Source organism: Hyla sarda, unplaced genomic scaffold (assembly GCF_029499605.1).
Source record: "Hyla sarda isolate aHylSar1 unplaced genomic scaffold, aHylSar1.hap1 scaffold_315, whole genome shotgun sequence".
NCBI lineage: Eukaryota > Metazoa > Chordata > Amphibia > Anura > Hylidae > Hyla > Hyla sarda.
In genome coordinates this window covers 19,054-36,056 of record NW_026609879.1, presented here as the reverse complement: position 1 = coordinate 36,056, position 17,003 = coordinate 19,054, and the positions used below count along the sequence as shown (strand labels likewise).

Genomic DNA, 17,003 nt, shown 5'->3' with positions numbered 1-17,003 from the left:
CTAGACCGCCAGGAGGGACACCCAGAAGGGCTACCGCATCCTGACCAATCCTGTGAACACACAACACGCAAAAAGTGACACAGTGAGACAAAAAAAGAAATAAATAAGTGAATGTGTGCAGATATACTGCCCGGACATCCGGCCGGATCTATAAAAATTTCTCTGATCCTAGCCAGAAGGCCGGGAATCAAGAGGTGAGTGCCACAAGGTGAAGAGATTATGGTGCCCGTGCTTCAACTCAGTGAGTCTATTCTCCCAGTGAGTTTCGGCACCTCGGGGTCACCACTCCCCGAGGCACAAAAGTACCTCGGCTCTAGACCCTCTCAGCCTCATGGCGAGACCCGGAGGGAACAGGTCACATCGGGGCAGCCGTCGAGCTGATTCCTCAGAACCAGCCCCGGAAAGCCCTGGTACACCTGCATCCTCCATGCAGCACCCATCCCCACCAGCATGAAAACTGATAAGAACAGATACTACACTTGATCTTAGCCAAAAGGCCGAGAAGCGATAACCGTGAAAGGGGCGGGCCCAACAAGGTCCCCTTCATGGGCACTATCACTGCTTGCTGTCAGGGAGGCTGCCAGACAATTTTCCATGCACACTCTGGGCTGGGGGGCAGTCAACCACCAGTACACACAGCAGAACCTAAACCCATACCATTATTGCTAAGCAGCAAGACAGGGGCCCATTGCACTCCCACGGGGCCTTTTTAAATGCAATCCATAACCCGGATTTGCCAGGAACCCTTCTTACTCCTCCTACTTGCATGTGACACTGGGCTTAGGATCTGCATAGGAAACACACACACAAGCACACACCTACCTTTGTTGCCTGCAGATGCCTCCTTGGCTGTCCCCAAACGGTATCAAACCAACACCCACGGGAAGCTGTAAGCATAGAGGACATGCCTGCACCCCATTGGACTTACCTGTGTGGGTTAAATCCGGGTTATTTGACAACCTATGGCGGTGATGGTTCTGCTCAGGCAGAGCAGTGCTGATGCTCCTCATAAAGCTGTCGCTGCTGTGAAGGTTCTAGGTGACATCACAAATCCCTTTGGTTACATACACAACAAAGCTGGGTTGTTGTTGTTTACACTCTGCAAGGCCTGTGGAAGTGAGTGACATCATAGCACTGTAGTTCTGAGGGTTCAAGATGGATGCAACAATCTCCTGTTGCTTCTATGAAGGCCGTAATAGACGACATCACCAAACAGCTCCATAGTCACATACACAGCAAAGGAGAGATGTTGTTTACACCTAGTGATGTCAGTGGTATTGAGTGACATCACAGCACAGTGCTAAGGCTCCTGGGCCTGGACACAGCAGCGGCTGCAATATCTCAACGGAGAATACGTTTATATCTATGTGTGTGTGTGCGCATATATATATATATATATATATATATATATATATATATATATATATATTTCTCCGCCGAAATCACTTTTAAACCCATTTCCACCTTTTTTTCCCTTCTCTTCCTCTTACTTTTTTTTCACGTTTTTTTACGTTTTTCTCCTTTTCGCCTCTTTTCTGGGCGTATTATTCTTCTTTTTCTTCTTTTTTTTCGTCTAATGCATACCCCATCAGTGCAGCAATGCTTATTCAATACCGCCAGCAGATGGAGACACTGGGGGATAATTTTCTAAGGATTTATACTGATTTTTCCTGTCTGAATTTGTCGCACAGAAAGTTGCAGGCCAAATATGTGTGACATTTCTGCGACTTTAGCTTCTAGAGCATTTTTACAACATTATACATAGGTGCTGAATACATAAAAAGCGACTGTTCAGCGACAGACAAGTCGCATCGGCTGAAAGTAGGCCAGAATGTCAGTCCATGTTGGAGCAGGTTTAGATACAGTCTAAAGCATAGATCTCAAAGTCTGTGCACAGAATTTAGCAAGGGCCTCGCACCTTCTGATGCATCAGGTAGGTGCACAATAGCATAGCCTAACCCTCTGTACTTTGGTCTATATTGATGCGGGACATAGACAGCCAGCTGATGACCAATCCATTAGTGCAATGGATGGCTGGAAGCATTTGTCTTTGCCTTTGCAATACCACAGAAGCAATGCATGGTCAATGTACAGCAATGACACACCTGTGTGAACAGCCAGGAGACCCCCCCCCCCCCCCCATGTTATGTTACATAGTTACATAGTTAGTACGGTCGAAAAAAGACATATGTCCATCACGTTCAACCAGGGAATTAAGGGGTAGGGGTGTGGCGCGATATTGGGGAAGGGATGAGATTTTATATTTCTTCATAAGCATTAATCTTATTTTGTCAATTAGGAACATTCAGCACCCACCCGCTATCAAGGCAGCTGCCTATCATGTCATGCCCTACCTGCACAGGTGTGCTGGCTACTCAAATGATCCAATTAAGGAGGCCATTTAGTCAGCAGCAGCAGAAGTCCTGTGCCTGGACGCTCCAACAGGGGCCAGACACAAGCAGAAGCAGAAGCAGCAGAAGCAGCAGCAGCACCACCTTTTGTTTTTTGGCTGCAGCAGCAGCAAGGCCCACAGGGCTGGCTAGCTGGCTAGCCAGCAAGCAGGTAGCAATGAAAGTAGGAATCTTTCTTTTTAATCCTGTAAGGGGGTGGTGCACTGTACCCGAAGATACTGCCATATCGGGTCAATGCATAGGGCGACGGAAGCAAGCTTCGAAATCGGCCCCCGTTCTCAAAAATCCATTTAATATATGGTCCCCAGATAGGGGACGTATCAGATATTAAACTGATAAGAACAGATACTACACTTGATCTTAGCCAAAAGGCCGAGAAGCGATAACCGTGAAAGGGGCGGGCCCAACAAGGTCCCCTTCATGGGCACTATCACTGCTTGCTGTCAGGGAGGCTGCCAGACAATTTTCCATGCACACTCTGGGCTGGGGGGCAGTCAACCACCAGTACACACAGCAGAACCTAAACCCATACCATTATTGCTAAGCAGCAAGACAGGGGCCCATTGCACTCCCACGGGGCCTTTTTAAATGCAATCCATAACCCGGATTTGCCAGGAACCCTTCTTACTCCTCCTACTTGCATGTGACACTGGGCTTAGGATCTGCATAGGAAACACACACACAAGCACACACCTACCTTTGTTGCCTGCAGATGCCTCCTTGGCTGTCCCCAAACGGTATCAAACCAACACCCACGGGAAGCTGTAAGCATAGAGGACATGCCTGCACCCCATTGGACTTACCTGTGTGGGTTAAATCCGGGTTATTTGACAACCTATGGCGGTGATGGTTCTGCTCAGGCAGAGCAGTGCTGATGCTCCTCATAAAGCTGTCGCTGCTGTGAAGGTTCTAGGTGACATCACAAATCCCTTTGGTTACATACACAACAAAGCTGGGTTGTTGTTGTTTACACTCTGCAAGGCCTGTGGAAGTGAGTGACATCATAGCACTGTAGTTCTGAGGGTTCAAGATGGATGCAACAATCTCCTGTTGCTTCTATGAAGGCCGTAATAGACGACATCACCAAACAGCTCCATAGTCACATACACAGCAAAGGAGAGATGTTGTTTACACCTAGTGATGTCAGTGGTATTGAGTGACATCACAGCACAGTGCTAAGGCTCCTGGGCCTGGACACAGCAGCGGCTGCAATATCTCAACGGAGAATACGTTTATATCTATGTGTGTGTGTGCGCATATATATATATATATATATATATATATATATATATATATATATATTTCTCCGCCGAAATCACTTTTAAACCCATTTCCACCTTTTTTTTCCTTCTCTTCCTCTTACTTTTTTTTCACGTTTTTTTACGTTTTTCTCCTTTTCGCCTCTTTTCTGGGCGTATTATTCTTCTTTTTCTTCTTTTTTTTCGTCTAATGCATACCCCATCAGTGCAGCAATGCTTATTCAATACCGCCAGCAGATGGAGACACTGGGGGATAATTTTCTAAGGATTTATACTGATTTTTCCTGTCTGAATTTGTCGCACAGAAAGTTGCAGGCCAAATATGTGTGACATTTCTGCGACTTTAGCTTCTAGAGCATTTTTACAACATTATACATAGGTGCTGAATACATAAAAAGCGACTGTTCAGCGACAGACAAGTCGCATCGGCTGAAAGTAGGCCAGAATGTCAGTCCATGTTGGAGCAGGTTTAGATACAGTCTAAAGCATAGATCTCAAAGTCTGTGCACAGAATTTAGCAAGGGCCTCGCACCTTCTGATGCATCAGGTAGGTGCACAATAGCATAGCCTAACCCTCTGTACTTTGGTCTATATTGATGCGGGACATAGACAGCCAGCTGATGACCAATCCATTAGTGCAATGGATGGCTGGAAGCATTTGTCTTTGCCTTTGCAATACCACAGAAGCAATGCATGGTCAATGTACAGCAATGACACACCTGTGTGAACAGCCAGGAGACCCCCCCCCCCCCCCCCCATGTTATGTTACATAGTTACATAGTTAGTACGGTCGAAAAAAGACATATGTCCATCACGTTCAACCAGGGAATTAAGGGGTAGGGGTGTGGCGCGATATTGGGGAAGGGATGAGATTTTATATTTCTTCATAAGCATTAATCTTATTTTGTCAATTAGGAACATTCAGCACCCACCCGCTATCAAGGCAGCTGCCTATCATGTCATGCCCTACCTGCACAGGTGTGCTGGCTACTCAAATGATCCAATTAAGGAGGCCATTTAGTCAGCAGCAGCAGAAGTCCTGTGCCTGGACGCTCCAACAGGGGCCAGACACAAGCAGAAGCAGAAGCAGCAGAAGCAGCAGCAGCACCACCTTTTGTTTTTTGGCTGCAGCAGCAGCAAGGCCCACAGGGCTGGCTAGCTGGCTAGCCAGCAAGCAGGTAGCAATGAAAGTAGGAATCTTTCTTTTTAACCCTGTAAGGGGGTGGTGCACTGTACCCGAAGATACTGCCATATCGGGTCAATGCATAGGGCGACGGAAGCAAGCTTCGAAATCGGCCCCCGTTCTCAAAAATCCATTTAATATATGGTCCCCAGATAGGGGACGTATCAGATATTAAACTGATAAGAACAGATTTTTTTTTTTTTTTTTTTTTTTTTTTATCTAAAGCCGAGGAACGTGCTTTCGATTCACCCAAAGTGCAAGAAAAAGTGCAAACGTGTTACACTAAAAAAACGTGCACAAAGGATGCGGTCTATCGCAAGCCCTACTCCGATAGGAGAGAGGCCCCCCAACAAACCTTACCCTTCGCCTCCGGACCAAAAGGTACCTGCGAGGTTCCAGGTTCGATGTCCCTTTTCGCCGAAGCTACTAGGGGACCACAAATGCTCCCGGCATCCCCCTTGGCGTTAGCCAAGGTATCTGCCCGCAGAGCCGATTACGGTAGGTACCCTGCCAAAGCAGGAGTACCCGGGGTGTTTGCAGGGAGGTGCGGAACCTAATGGCCACACACACCTCCCCTAGACCGCCAGGAGGGACACCCAGAAGGGCTACCGCATCCTGACAAATCCCGTGAACACAAAACACGCAAAAAGTGACACAGTGAGACAAAAAAGAAATAAATAAGTGAATGTGTGCAGATATACTGCCCGGACATCCGGCCGGATCTATAAAAATTTCTCTGATCCTAGCCAGAAGGCCGGGAATCAAGAGGTGAGTGCCACAAGGTGAAGAGATTATGGTGCCCGTGCTTCAACTCAGTGAGTCTATTCTCCCAGTGAGTTTCGGCACCTCGGGGTCACCACTCCCCGAGGCACAAAAGTACCTCGGCTCTAGACCCTCTCAGCCTCATGGCGAGACCCGGAGGGAACAGGTCACATCGGGGCAGCCGTCGAGCTGATTCCTCAGAACCAGCCCCGGAAAGCCCTGGTACACCTGCATCCTCCATGCAGCACCCATCCCCACCAGCATGAAAACTGATAAGAACAGATACTACACTTGATCTTAGCCAAAAGGCCGAGAAGCGATAACCGTGAAAGGGGCGGGCCCAACAAGGTCCCCTTCATGGGCACTATCACTGCTTGCTGTCAGGGAGGCTGCCAGACAATTTTCCATGCACACTCTGGGCTGGGGGGCAGTCAACCACCAGTACACACAGCAGAACCTAAACCCATACCATTATTGCTAAGCAGCAAGACAGGGGCCCATTGCACTCCCACGGGGCCTTTTTAAATGCAATCCATAACCCGGATTTGCCAGGAACCCTTCTTACTCCTCCTACTTGCATGTGACACTGGGCTTAGGATCTGCATAGGAAACACACACACAAGCACACACCTACCTTTGTTGCCTGCAGATGCCTCCTTGGCTGTCCCCAAACGGTATCAAACCAACACCCACGGGAAGCTGTAAGCATAGAGGACATGCCTGCACCCCATTGGACTTACCTGTGTGGGTTAAATCCGGGTTATTTGACAACCTATGGCGGTGATGGTTCTGCTCAGGCAGAGCAGTGCTGATGCTCCTCATAAAGCTGTCGCTGCTGTGAAGGTTCTAGGTGACATCACAAATCCCTTTGGTTACATACACAACAAAGCTGGGTTGTTGTTGTTTACACTCTGCAAGGCCTGTGGAAGTGAGTGACATCATAGCACTGTAGTTCTGAGGGTTCAAGATGGATGCAACAATCTCCTGTTGCTTCTATGAAGGCCGTAATAGACGACATCACCAAACAGCTCCATAGTCACATACACAGCAAAGGAGAGATGTTGTTTACACCTAGTGATGTCAGTGGTATTGAGTGACACCACAGCACAGTGCTAAGGCTCCTGGGCCTGGACACAGCAGCGGCTGCAATATCTCCACGGAGAATACGTTTATATCTATGTGTGTGTGTGCGCATATATATATATATATATATATATATATATATATATATATTTCTCCGCCGAAATCACTTTTAAACCCATTTCCACCTTTTTTTCCCTTCTCTTCCTCTTACTTTTTTTTCACGTTTTTTTACGTTTTTCTCCTTTTCGCCTCTTTTCTGGGCGTATTATTCTTCTTTTTCTTCTTTTTTTTCGTCTAATGCATACCCCATCAGTGCAGCAATGCTTATTCAATACCGCCAGCAGATGGAGACACTGGGGGATAATTTTCTAAGGATTTATACTGATTTTTCCTGTCTGAATTTGTCGCACAGAAAGTTGCAGGCCAAATATGTGTGACATTTCTGCGACTTTAGCTTCTAGAGCATTTTTACAACATTATACATAGGTGCTGAATACATAAAAAGCGACTGTTCAGCGACAGACAAGTCGCATCGGCTGAAAGTAGGCCAGAATGTCAGTCCATGTTGGAGAAGGTTTAGATACAGTCTAAAGCATAGATCTCAAAGTCTGTGCACAGAATTTAGCAAGGGCCTCGCACCTTCTGATGCATCAGGTAGGTGCACAATAGCATAGCCTAACCCTCTGTACTTTGGTCTATATTGATGCGGGACATAGACAGCCAGCTGATGACCAATCCATTAGTGCAATGGATGGCTGGAAGCATTTGTCTTTGCCTTTGCAATACCACAGAAGCAATGCATGGTCAATGTACAGCAATGACACACCTGTGTGAACAGCCAGGAGACCCCCCCCCCATGTTATGTTACATAGTTACATAGTTAGTACGGTCGAAAAAAGACATATGTCCATCACGTTCAACCAGGGAATTAAGGGGTAGGGGTGTGGCGCGATATTGGGGAAGGGATGAGATTTTATATTTCTTCATAAGCATTAATCTTATTTTGTCAATTAGGAACATTCAGCACCCACCCGCTATCAAGGCAGCTGCCTATCATGTCATGCCCTACCTGCACAGGTGTGCTGGCTACTCAAATGATCCAATTAAGGAGGCCATTTAGTCAGCAGCAGCAGAAGTCCTGTGCCTGGACGCTCCAACAGGGGCCAGACACAAGCAGAAGCAGAAGCAGCAGAAGCAGCAGCAGCACCACCACCTTTTGTTTTTTGGCTGCAGCAGCAGCAAGGCCCACAGGGCTGGCTAGCTGGCTAGCCAGCAAGCAGGTAGCAATGAAAGTAGGAATCTTTCTTTTTAACCCTGTAAGGGGGTGGTGCACTGTACCCGAAGATACTGCCATATCGGGTCAATGCATAGGGCGACGGAAGCAAGCTTCGAAATCGGCCCCCGTTCTCAAAAATCCATTTAATATATGGTCCCCAGATAGGGGACGTATCAGATATTAAACTGATAAGAACAGATACTACACTTGATCTTAGCCAAAAGGCCGAGAAGCGATAACCGTGAAAGGGGCGGGCCCAACAAGGTCCCCTTCATGGGCACTATCACTGCTTGCTGTCAGGGAGGCTGCCAGACAATTTTCCATGCACACTCTGGGCTGGGGGGCAGTCAACCACCAGTACACACAGCAGAACCTAAACCCATACCATTATTGCTAAGCAGCAAGACAGGGGCCCATTGCACTCCCACGGGGCCTTTTTAAATGCAATCCATAACCCGGATTTGCCAGGAACCCTTCTTACTCCTCCTACTTGCATGTGACACTGGGCTTAGGATCTGCATAGGAAACACACACACAAGCACACACCTACCTTTGTTGCCTGCAGATGCCTCCTTGGCTGTCCCCAAACGGTATCAAACCAACACCCACGGGAAGCTGTAAGCATAGAGGACATGCCTGCACCCCATTGGACTTACCTGTGTGGGTTAAATCCGGGTTATTTGACAACCTATGGCGGTGATGGTTCTGCTCAGGCAGAGCAGTGCTGATGCTCCTCATAAAGCTGTCGCTGCTGTGAAGGTTCTAGGTGACATCACAAATCCCTTTGGTTACATACACAACAAAGCTGGGTTGTTGTTGTTTACACTCTGCAAGGCCTGTGGAAGTGAGTGACATCATAGCACTGTAGTTCTGAGGGTTCAAGATGGATGCAACAATCTCCTGTTGCTTCTATGAAGGCCGTAATAGACGACATCACCAAACAGCTCCATAGTCACATACACAGCAAAGGAGAGATGTTGTTTACACCTAGTGATGTCAGTGGTATTGAGTGACATCACAGCACAGTGCTAAGGCTCCTGGGCCTGGACACAGCAGCGGCTGCAATATCTCAACGGAGAATACGTTTATATCTATGTGTGTGTGTGCGCATATATATATATATATATATATATATATATATATTTCTCCGCCGAAATCACTTTTAAACCCATTTCCACCTTTTTTTCCCTTCTCTTCCTCTTACTTTTTTTTCACGTTTTTTTACGTTTTTCTCCTTTTCGCCTCTTTTCTGGGCGTATTATTCTTCTTTTTCTTCTTTTTTTTCGTCTAATGCATACCCCATCAGTGCAGCAATGCTTATTCAATACCGCCAGCAGATGGAGACACTGGGGGATAATTTTCTAAGGATTTATACTGATTTTTCCTGTCTGAATTTGTCGCACAGAAAGTTGCAGGCCAAATATGTGTGACATTTCTGCGACTTTAGCTTCTAGAGCATTTTTACAACATTATACATAGGTGCTGAATACATAAAAAGCGACTGTTCAGCGACAGACAAGTCGCATCGGCTGAAAGTAGGCCAGAATGTCAGTCCATGTTGGAGCAGGTTTAGATACAGTCTAAAGCATAGATCTCAAAGTCTGTGCACAGAATTTAGCAAGGGCCTCGCACCTTCTGATGCATCAGGTAGGTGCACAATAGCATAGCCTAACCCTCTGTACTTTGGTCTATATTGATGCGGGACATAGACAGCCAGCTGATGACCAATCCATTAGTGCAATGGATGGCTGGAAGCATTTGTCTTTGCCTTTGCAATACCACAGAAGCAATGCATGGTCAATGTACAGCAATGACACACCTGTGTGAACAGCCAGGAGACCCCCCCCCCATGTTATGTTACATAGTTACATAGTTAGTACGGTCGAAAAAAGACATATGTCCATCACGTTCAACCAGGGAATTAAGGGGTAGGGGTGTGGCGCGATATTGGGGAAGGGATGAGATTTTATATTTCTTCATAAGCATTAATCTTATTTTGTCAATTAGGAACATTCAGCACCCACCCGCTATCAAGGCAGCTGCCTATCATGTCATGCCCTACCTGCACAGGTGTGCTGGCTACTCAAATGATCCAATTAAGGAGGCCATTTAGTCAGCAGCAGCAGAAGTCCTGTGCCTGGACGCTCCAACAGGGGCCAGACACAAGCAGAAGCAGAAGCAGCAGAAGCAGCAGCAGCACCACCTTTTGTTTTTTGGCTGCAGCAGCAGCAAGGCCCACAGGGCTGGCTAGCTGGCTAGCCAGCAAGCAGGTAGCAATGAAAGTAGGAATCTTTCTTTTTAACCCTGTAAGGGGGTGGTGCACTGTACCCGAAGATACTGCCATATCGGGTCAATGCATAGGGCGACGGAAGCAAGCTTCGAAATCGGCCCCCGTTCTCAAAAATCCATTTAATATATGGTCCCCAGATAGGGGACGTATCAGATATTAAACTGATAAGAACAGATACTACACTTGATCTTAGCCAAAAGGCCGAGAAGCGATAACCGTGAAAGGGGCGGGCCCAACAAGGTCCCCTTCATGGGCACTATCACTGCTTGCTGTCAGGGAGGCTGCCAGACAATTTTCCATGCACACTCTGGGCTGGGGGGCAGTCAACCACCAGTACACACAGCAGAACCTAAACCCATACCATTATTGCTAAGCAGCAAGACAGGGGCCCATTGCACTCCCACGGGGCCTTTTTAAATGCAATCCATAACCCGGATTTGCCAGGAACCCTTCTTACTCCTCCTACTTGCATGTGACACTGGGCTTAGGATCTGCATAGGAAACACACACACAAGCACACACCTACCTTTGTTGCCTGCAGATGCCTCCTTGGCTGTCCCCAAACGGTATCAAACCAACACCCACGGGAAGCTGTAAGCATAGAGGACATGCCTGCACCCCATTGGACTTACCTGTGTGGGTTAAATCCGGGTTATTTGACAACCTATGGCGGTGATGGTTCTGCTCAGGCAGAGCAGTGCTGATGCTCCTCATAAAGCTGTCGCTGCTGTGAAGGTTCTAGGTGACATCACAAATCCCTTTGGTTACATACACAACAAAGCTGGGTTGTTGTTGTTTACACTCTGCAAGGCCTGTGGAAGTGAGTGACATCATAGCACTGTAGTTCTGAGGGTTCAAGATGGATGCAACAATCTCCTGTTGCTTCTATGAAGGCCGTAATAGACGACATCACCAAACAGCTCCATAGTCACATACACAGCAAAGGAGAGATGTTGTTTACACCTAGTGATGTCAGTGGTATTGAGTGACATCACAGCACAGTGCTAAGGCTCCTGGGCCTGGACACAGCAGCGGCTGCAATATCTCAACGGAGAATACGTTTATATCTATGTGTGTGTGTGCGCATATATATATATATATATATATATATATATATATATATATATATATATATATATTTCTCCGCCGAAATCACTTTTAAACCCATTTCCACCTTTTTTTCCCTTCTCTTCCTCTTACTTTTTTTTCACGTTTTTTTACGTTTTTCTCCTTTTCGCCTCTTTTCTGGGCGTATTATTCTTCTTTTTCTTCTTTTTTTTCGTCTAATGCATACCCCATCAGTGCAGCAATGCTTATTCAATACCGCCAGCAGATGGAGACACTGGGGGATAATTTTCTAAGGATTTATACTGATTTTTCCTGTCTGAATTTGTCGCACAGAAAGTTGCAGGCCAAATATGTGTGACATTTCTGCGACTTTAGCTTCTAGAGCATTTTTACAACATTATACATAGGTGCTGAATACATAAAAAGCGACTGTTCAGCGACAGACAAGTCGCATCGGCTGAAAGTAGGCCAGAATGTCAGTCCATGTTGGAGCAGGTTTAGATACAGTCTAAAGCATAGATCTCAAAGTCTGTGCACAGAATTTAGCAAGGGCCTCGCACCTTCTGATGCATCAGGTAGGTGCACAATAGCATAGCCTAACCCTCTGTACTTTGGTCTATATTGATGCGGGACATAGACAGCCAGCTGATGACCAATCCATTAGTGCAATGGATGGCTGGAAGCATTTGTCTTTGCCTTTGCAATACCACAGAAGCAATGCATGGTCAATGTACAGCAATGACACACCTGTGTGAACAGCCAGGAGACCCCCCCCCCATGTTATGTTACATAGTTACATAGTTAGTACGGTCGAAAAAAGACATATGTCCATCACGTTCAACCAGGGAATTAAGGGGTAGGGGTGTGGCGCGATATTGGGGAAGGGATGAGATTTTATATTTCTTCATAAGCATTAATCTTATTTTGTCAATTAGGAACATTCAGCACCCACCCGCTATCAAGGCAGCTGCCTATCATGTCATGCCCTACCTGCACAGGTGTGCTGGCTACTCAAATGATCCAATTAAGGAGGCCATTTAGTCAGCAGCAGCAGAAGTCCTGTGCCTGGACGCTCCAACAGGGGCCAGACACAAGCAGAAGCAGAAGCAGCAGAAGCAGCAGCAGCACCACCTTTTGTTTTTTGGCTGCAGCAGCAGCAAGGCCCACAGGGCTGGCTAGCTGGCTAGCCAGCAAGCAGGTAGCAATGAAAGTAGGAATCTTTCTTTTTAACCCTGTAAGGGGGTGGTGCACTGTACCCGAAGATACTGCCATATCGGGTCAATGCATAGGGCGACGGAAGCAAGCTTCGAAATCGGCCCCCGTTCTCAAAAATCCATTTAATATATGGTCCCCAGATAGGGGACGTATCAGATATTAAACTGATAAGAACAGATTTTTTTTTTAAGTTAGCCCTCAGAACTCAATCAGAGCTCCAAGATCTTATATGGACTCGATTGTTTTGTTCATCATCAGGTAACACTTTTATTTATTCCTAAAAAAAGACAAATTGAAATAAAATATTATAACAACAATAAAAATAATAAACATTCCAAAATTATAACAAATTCATTCCCTTTCTCCGGGCGTAAACTGCCAAGTAATCAATTAAACCATAGGTTAAGCTTCCTTTTTCCATTTCCCTTTTTACTGGGATGGCCAACCAGGCCGGTATTTTATAAGTTACCATAAATCGATCCACGTCAGGGCGAAAAGAATCATAAACTTTGTTTCTTACTGCAGGCAACTGGGCTTTAAAGGTGGATAATAGATCATCCAGGTCCTGTAAGAACAATTCTCTTTCCTCATCTGGAGCTCTCTCCAAAATAGTTTGGAAAGACCCTGAATATCCTCTTAAATCTCTCACCGGCTCTTCATTTTTCTTTTTACTCTTATGCTCTCCAATGTTCTTTTCTTCTACTATCATCTCTTTTCCAACAATTTTTGGCTCTTGGGTTACCACTTCCTTATCTTTTCTCACAGATCTTTTAATTTCTGGCTCTTGTTCAGAAACTTCTTCTTCTCTTTTCTTCTTCCTCTTTGGACAGTTCACATACATGTGACCAATTTTGTTACATAAATTACATTTACTTTTTTGGCTACAGGATTCGATTTCATGACCTTCTTTTTGGCATTTTTGGCACCACATTGAGGTGCACTCTTCCTTTAAATGGCCATATTTCTTGCATTTTCTACAGAAATTCTGCATACCTGCAAAAAACATATCTCCATTGATAACCCCTATTTTAAAACGGGCAGGGGGATAAAGAACTCTTCCATCTGCGTCTTCCTTGAACTTTACTTTAAATCTCCACTTTGTTGTCCAGACTCAATACTGATTATAAATTTTCCCAAGTGGCGCAATTTCCTCACAAAATTGGGTCAAAAGAATTATAATATCCTCCTCAGGGACGTAAGGACTATACATCCTCACCGTTAAAATTCTTTCTCTCCTGGGAAAGTGGGGAATGACTTCCACGCCCTCCCACACTGGATCAGACTTGATTGTCTCAAATTTCTTCCAAAATAAATCATAATCCTCTTCGGAAACCAAAATAACATCAAAGCACCCCTTCTTTGGAAATTCCAACATGGAAAGGATTTGTGTCTTTGCAATTTCCAAAACTCCAAAAAGAATTTCCTCCATTACAAAGGAAAGTCCTCTTCTTTTCTTCTCAAGGTCTTTCAGCAGGATCCGGACCCCATTCTTGATCTTCCCAAAAAAAGGAACCTCCTCTCCAACAGATTGAGAGGTGTCCATGATCTCTTCCATCTTCAATAGGCGTGTCCAGGCAGGGACAGAAAAACACTCCCCCAACAAAGAGTGGGCAGTGAAGGGTGATCGCCCCCCGTTGTCTGGGGACTAAGCCGGCTCCCTAATAGCAGCAGGGGGGTGAAGTCCCTCCGTTAAGAAGGACGATCCCCCCAGGCCAAGGAGCCGGGTACCCCAGACACCCTCTGACCAGACCAAGTGAGCAGATACTACACTTGATCTTAGCCAAAAGGCCGAGAAGCGATAACCGTGAAAGGGGCGGGCCCAACAAGGTCCCCTTCATGGGCACTATCACTGCTTGCTGTCAGGGAGGCTGCCAGACAATTTTCCATGCACACTCTGGGCTGGGGGGCAGTCAACCACCAGTACACACAGCAGAACCTAAACCCATACCATTATTGCTAAGCAGCAAGACAGGGGCCCATTGCACTCCCACGGGGCCTTTTTAAATGCAATCCATAACCCGGATTTGCCAGGAACCCTTCTTACTCCTCCTACTTGCATGTGACACTGGGCTTAGGATCTGCATAGGAAACACACACACAAGCACACACCTACCTTTGTTGCCTGCAGATGCCTCCTTGGCTGTCCCCCCCAAACGGTATCAAACCAACACCCACGGGAAGCTGTAAGCATAGAGGACATGCCTGCACCCCATTGGACTTACCTGTGTGGGTTAAATCCGGGTTATTTGACAACCTATGGCGGTGATGGTTCTGCTCAGGCAGAGCAGTGCTGATGCTCCTCATAAAGCTGTCGCTGCTGTGAAGGTTCTAGGTGACATCACAAATCCCTATGGTTACATACACAACAAAGCTGGGTTGTTGTTGTTTACACTCTGCAAGGCCTGTGGAAGTGAGTGACATCATAGCACTGTAGTTCTGAGGGTTCTAGATGGATGCAACAATCTCCTGTTGCTTCTATGAAGGCCATAATAGACGACATCACCAAACAGCTCCATAGTCACATACACAGCAAAGGAGAGATGTTGTTTACACCTAGTGATGTCAGTGGTATTGAGTGACATCACAGCACAGTGCTAAGGCTCCTGGGCCTGGACACAGCAGCGGCTGCAATATCTCAACGGAGAATACGTTTATATATATGTGTGTGTGTGCGCGTATATATATATATATATATATATATATATATATATATATATATATATATTCTCCGCCGAAATCACTTTTAAACCCATTTCCACCTTTTTTTCCCTTCTCTTCCTCTTACTTTTTTTTCACGTTTTTTTACGTTTTTCTCCTTTTCGCCTCTTTTCTGGGCGTATTATTCTTCTTTTTCTTCTTTTTTTTCGTCTAATGCATACCCCATCAGTGCAGCAATGCTTATTCAATACCGCCAGCAGATGGAGACACTGGGGGATAATTTTCTAAGGATTTATACTGATTTTTCCTGTCTGAATTTGTCGCACAGAAAGTTGCAGGCCAAATATGTGTGACATTTCTGCGACTTTAGCTTCTAGAGCATTTTTACAACATTATACATAGGTGCTGAATACATAAAAAGCGACTGTTCAGCGACAGACAAGTCGCATCGGCTGAAAGTAGGCCAGAATGTCAGTCCATGTTGGAGCAGGTTTAGATACAGTCTAAAGTATAGATCTCAAAGTCTGTGCACAGAATTTAGCAAGGGCCTCGCACCTTCTGATGCATCAGGTAGGTGCACAATAGCATAGCCTAACCCTCTGTACTTTGGTCTATATTGATGCGGGACATAGACAGCCAGCTGATGACCAATCCATTAGTGCAATGGATGGCTGGAAGCATTTGTCTTTGCCTTTGCAATACCACAGAAGCAATGCATGGTCAATGTACAGCAATGACACACCTGTGTGAACAGCCAGGAGACCCCCCCCCCCCCCCCCCATGTTATGTTACATAGTTACATAGTTAGTACGGTCGAAAAAAGACATATGTCCATCAAGTTCAACCAGGGAATTAAGGGGTAGGGGTGTGGCGCGATATTGGGGAAGGGATGAGATTTTATATTTCTTCATAAGCATTAATCTTATTTTGTCAATTAGGAACATTCAGCACCCACCCGCTATCAAGGCAGCTGCCTATCATGTCATGCCCTACCTGCACAGGTGTGCTGGCTACTCAAATGATCCAATTAAGGAGGCCATTTAGTCAGCAGCAGCAGAAGTCCTGTGCCTGGACGCTCCAACAGCGGCCAGACACAAGCAGAAGCAGCAGAAGCAGCAGCAGCAGCACCACCTTTTGTTTTTTGGCTGCAGCAGCAAGGCCCACAGGGCTGGCTAGCTGGCTAGCCAGCAAGCAGGTAGCAATGAAAGTAGGAATCTTTCTTTTTAACCCTGTAAGGGGGTGGTGCACTGTACCCGAAGATACTGCCATATCGGGTCAATGCATAGGGCGACGGAAGCAAGCTTCGAAATCGGCCCCCGTTCTCAAAAATCCATTTAATATATGGTCCCCAGATAGGGGACGTATCAGATATTAAACTGATAAGAACAGATACTACACTTGATCTTAGCCAAAAGGCCGAGAAGCGATAACCGTGAAAGGGGCGGGCCCAACAAGGTCCCCTTCATGGGCACTATCACTGCTTGCTGTCAGGGAGGCTGCCAGACAATTTTCCATGCACACTCTGGGCTGGGGGGCAGTCAACCACCAGTACACACAGCAGAACCTAAACCCATACCATTATTGCTAAGCAGCAAGACAGGGGCCCATTGCACTCCCACGGGGCCTTTTTAAATGCAATCCATAACCCGGATTTGCCAGGAACCCTTCTTACTCCTCCTACTTGCATGTGACACTGGGCTTAGGATCTGCATAGGAAACACACACACAAGCACACACCTACCTTTGTTGCCTGCAGATGCCTCCTTGGCTGTCCCCAAACGGTATCAAACCAACACCC

At 46.2% G+C, this 17,003-nt stretch overlaps 6 non-coding genes and 3 pseudogenes across 6 annotated transcripts; all 9 read right to left on the bottom strand.

The window, feature by feature from the left end:
* Positions 1–349: 349 nt before the first annotated feature.
* LOC130329037 (U2 spliceosomal RNA) lies at positions 350–509 on the bottom strand (annotated as a pseudogene).
* Positions 510–2,604: 2,095 nt separating this feature from the next.
* LOC130328996 (U2 spliceosomal RNA) lies at positions 2,605–2,795 on the bottom strand. The gene has a single exon (XR_008872833.1). It is a non-coding gene; the product is annotated as a U2 spliceosomal RNA (small nuclear RNA).
* Positions 2,796–4,890: 2,095 nt separating this feature from the next.
* LOC130329025 (U2 spliceosomal RNA) lies at positions 4,891–5,083 on the bottom strand. Its single transcript, XR_008872858.1, has one exon. It is a non-coding gene; the product is annotated as a U2 spliceosomal RNA (small nuclear RNA).
* A 693-nt stretch (positions 5,084–5,776) lies between these two features.
* Positions 5,777–5,936, bottom strand: LOC130329036 (U2 spliceosomal RNA; annotated as a pseudogene).
* Positions 5,937–8,020: 2,084 nt separating this feature from the next.
* LOC130328983 (U2 spliceosomal RNA) lies at positions 8,021–8,211 on the bottom strand. The gene has a single exon (XR_008872822.1). It is a non-coding gene; the product is annotated as a U2 spliceosomal RNA (small nuclear RNA).
* A 2,075-nt stretch (positions 8,212–10,286) lies between these two features.
* Positions 10,287–10,477, bottom strand: LOC130328971 (U2 spliceosomal RNA). Its single transcript, XR_008872811.1, has one exon. It is a non-coding gene; the product is annotated as a U2 spliceosomal RNA (small nuclear RNA).
* A 2,095-nt stretch (positions 10,478–12,572) lies between these two features.
* On the bottom strand, positions 12,573–12,757 carry LOC130329014 (U2 spliceosomal RNA). Its single transcript, XR_008872848.1, has one exon. It is a non-coding gene; the product is annotated as a U2 spliceosomal RNA (small nuclear RNA).
* A 1,453-nt stretch (positions 12,758–14,210) lies between these two features.
* Positions 14,211–14,347, bottom strand: LOC130329041 (U2 spliceosomal RNA; annotated as a pseudogene).
* A 2,095-nt stretch (positions 14,348–16,442) lies between these two features.
* On the bottom strand, positions 16,443–16,633 carry LOC130328959 (U2 spliceosomal RNA). The gene has a single exon (XR_008872800.1). It is a non-coding gene; the product is annotated as a U2 spliceosomal RNA (small nuclear RNA).
* Positions 16,634–17,003: the final 370 nt, after the last annotated feature.